This window comes from Triticum aestivum, chromosome 3D (genome assembly GCF_018294505.1).
Source record: "Triticum aestivum cultivar Chinese Spring chromosome 3D, IWGSC CS RefSeq v2.1, whole genome shotgun sequence".
Classification (NCBI taxonomy): domain Eukaryota; kingdom Viridiplantae; phylum Streptophyta; class Magnoliopsida; order Poales; family Poaceae; genus Triticum; species Triticum aestivum.
Window position 1 is genome coordinate 145,786,374 of NC_057802.1, and position 3,826 is coordinate 145,790,199.

The following is a 3,826-nucleotide window of genomic DNA, read 5'->3' on the forward strand; positions in this document are numbered from 1 at the left end:
CTCATTTCAGGATATCAGAGATAAAAATTGCCATCACCAAAATCAAGCATTAATCCGATCAAAGAGATGAAATACATTGACTTAACTTCCAAAAGTAATACATGTTCTACGGCCGATGTAAAGACATGTAGAAGAATATTTCTTAGCAAAATGAACTATAGACAGTCGGGATTAGTACAAAATGAACTACCAGTACTGTAGATATTAGCAAATTTGAACTTTTGTGTTTGTACTGATCGTTTTTTCAGGGATGAGACGTCATTTTTTTAACTCGCATAATAAAACAGTGGACTTATATGTGAGGATGTTTTGAACGGCCTCCTATCAAGACATGGACTTATAGAACTGAACCTTTTTTGGGATTACAATTTTAGATTTGTTTTCTCGTCCAAACTGACAACACCATCAGGTCTGAATTTGCATGGTTTCACTAGTTGAACTGATGGATGTTTTCTTTTTGTTTTGTTCAAACTCGAACATTTTTTGCAATGAAGGTATGTACTTCCTTTTTTTTGCAACTTGAAATTTTTTCATGATTTTTGTAATAAATATTTGTACTTCTTTTTTGTTTTGTTCAATGAAGAAAACAATGATCATTTGAACTAATTGGACAATAACATGTGAGCTTACAGTAATTTATCACTCGAACTTGTAGAAATAGATATAAGAAATTTGTACGGCCTCCGCACCATTGCATTGGTGTACTCCGGCGCGAGGAACAAATCCTGCCATATTTGATACATACACATGCATCCTAGTTGACATTTGTTCTATGGAATGTCGATGCCATTTATTGATTCCAAAAAAGATAGCAAGATGGCACATGGATTTAAGATGTACTTAAACCGAAACAATCCATATTTTCTGGAGAAATTGCAGAGCAGCACAACAAAGGTTACATGTTTTCTATAGTTGAGAGAAACAAGTTCATATTATCAACAGTACACCCACCACGCCAAGTTCTTAACTGAACATATGCATTTGTTTCGGAGATGGTGTTACATCCTGTGATATAAATGAAAATTACAGCAAAACAAAAAACCTGCAAGAGAAGCATTTTGCCAAACCAAAAGATAATTGAACCATTGGATCTTGAGCCGATGTACTGCATGCACTTCTTTGTTTGTACGGGATGCACCTCTCTTTTGTGGTTCATATACTGAAGATCCTTCAATTCAGTTATCAACACACCGCAACAGTCATGCTTGCCACCTATCTTTTGGATGCACTCCCTTGTCATTTTCTATTGCTAATTAGAGCACATCAGGAGCACCGACTCATGTGCGAATGTGTAGCTCGCTTCAGACTAGACAGTACTCTAGCAATACCTGTGCAATTGAGCAACAAGTTCAGAACAGGAGAAGCAACCAGGAATCATTCGCACGAAGAGTACTAAATAAAAATAAGAATTGCACTGATCTAAAGTTAGTTTTAAACTGAGGGTGTCACTTTGGTGTGTGATCATTTCTTGTGAACATTCAATTAAACATGTTTGGTGTCACTTGATGCAAGAAGGTGGTGTCAATCAAACAATAGCTTTATTTGGCAACAAAGAAACATCAAGAAGGATATTTCATTTCTTGTAAGCAAATCAACAAAAACCTTATTTCACAACAAGTAGAGATGAAGTAGCATCACCAGTACATATAGGAGACTCATAGGCGAACTCTTAATATACAAGCAAAATAGGACACTAGCTTTGTTTCCACACTTGTAAAAGCATCAGCAATGCAACCAACAGCAGTACAGAATCAGCCATTACACGAGTTCGATAATGCCACAACATGAAAAGAGGAATGGGGAAGGCCAGACCTCGTCGTTGTGTCATTGAACGGCCTCAGCTATCGACCGTGAACGGACTGTGGCGCCGGCGGTGAACACCACATTGGAAGAATGCTCATGGGTGCACCTGCCTCTACTCATGAGCGCCTGCATCAATGTGGGTTCAGCATTCTGAACTACTGCAACACTAGCCACCCGCATCAGAATAACCTTTTGGTGCAAAACTATTGTACAATAAAAACACTCGGTTTTATTTTGCACACACACACATAGTACTGTCATATGTGTTTTTCACAAACTGATGATAGTTCACATACTAAACTGGCACACCTAGTTTGTGTTTCAGGAAATAAAATAGATGTCCTCGAGGTGAGTTTATGAGGGAGGGTCCAGAGCCTCAGTATGATCCGGACCACGGCTGGAGCTGCGGATGGTAGTGAAGCTCCACATCCTCCGTCATCGGTGAGCTCCGACCATTGATCACACGACGGAGGAAGCCATGTACTGATGAGAATTCACATATTGAACTGGCACAGCTAGTTTGTGTTTCAGGAAATAAAATAGATGATAGTTCGTTTATGATGATGATATTTCAGCATTTCTTCCCATGGCAGAAAATCACCTGAATCTTAAAAAGGACTGGAAATCACAAAATAAAATGCATTCAAGTAGCAAAATTAGGAAGGGATCAGATAACACATTTTAATTTGAGCAACTTCTTAGTGGGACATCACTTACAACTGCAGCGCTGGTTAACAATTGTTAGACATATTGATTGCTCAAATATAACGTAGGACTGAGAATTCGTGTTTGTTCAGCATGAATTTTGAGAACTAATTAATCCCTAGAGGCTGGATGATCTTCTATAGGAGTAATTACTTGTTCTATGATCTCTGTCTTGATGAGATGTAAAGACTAGGTTCAGTTCCAAAAAAGTTATTTAGCTTTCACTATGGTTTACTGGCCTTTGCTGTGCATTTCCAAGATCAAATGAAGTGTCAAATGACCTGTTTTCACCAGTGTTGATGTGGCTGTTGTATTTCCCATTAAGTATGACGAGCTGACTGAAGAACATTTCTGTACTACTGTATTCAACTTTGAAGCTAAATGAAAATTGGTACATAGTTTATGACAGTATGTTACGCTCAAATTACAGCAAGATAATCAGATGAAAATACACTTTTGGATCTGATAACAAATACGAGCAATTTGGTGTTGTTCTGCCTGTCATTACAACTACCATTTTTACAAGAAAACCAAAATCATGTGGTCCTATGGTTTGATCTTTAACATGCAAGTTGGCTTGTACATGCTGAGATGAGTTATCTAATAGATCATGGCAGCACATGCTGAGACTTCAATATCTAACCATCAAGCCTGAGCATTATCATGTGCATTGACTTATACTACAATATCATGTAATAGTACATTTTCATCAACTCGATATTCATCGGTACTAGTATGCGTGGACAATAAGTTCAGATTTGTAGCAGCACACGCACGAAACTTACCGATTTTTTCACTGGACTTGCAGAACTTTGAAACTTGAACTTCACAAAACCGGCGACCCCTCCCTTGAGCTAGCTGTATCCTGGCCGCGACCACCACCTGGATCCAGGACGAGGTGACCACCTGGAGCTGCCCAGGCTACCCGGTGGTGGGGATCCAGCGGGGGCCTGTTCTGTGGCGAGCATGGTGGCTTGTTGGCCTTGGCGGCCTACGCGCTCGATGGTGGTATACGATAGGCGGAGCGCGGTGGAGGGAGTGAAGGGAGGGCCGGACAAGGAGAAGGATCGCAGACGGACAGGAGAAGGGTCGCGAACGGAGGGAGGCGGGTGGATGGACGCGACCAGCATCCGATGGAGGGAGTTGCCGATGCTGTGGGGTGGAGGGATCTGCATCACCGGTCGTGGTGCGCGTCGTCGGGAGGAACTGCGAGGGGCGTCGCCGTGGAGTGGGGGGTGCGGTGCGCGTCACCGGAGTAGGCGTCGCGCATTGCCGGGAGGTGGGGAGGCGTATCACCGGGACTTGGGGGAGGCGCGTG

At 41.6% G+C, this 3,826-nt stretch overlaps 1 long non-coding RNA gene across 1 annotated transcript; it reads right to left on the reverse strand.

Moving 5' to 3' along the window:
* Positions 1-840: 840 nt before the first annotated feature.
* LOC123077956 (uncharacterized) lies at positions 841-3,820 on the reverse strand. The gene is made up of 2 exons (XR_006436951.1): positions 1,813-3,820; positions 841-1,328 (listed from the first exon to the last, which is right to left on the reverse strand). It is a non-coding gene; the product is annotated as an uncharacterized lncRNA (long non-coding RNA).
* Positions 3,821-3,826: the final 6 nt, after the last annotated feature.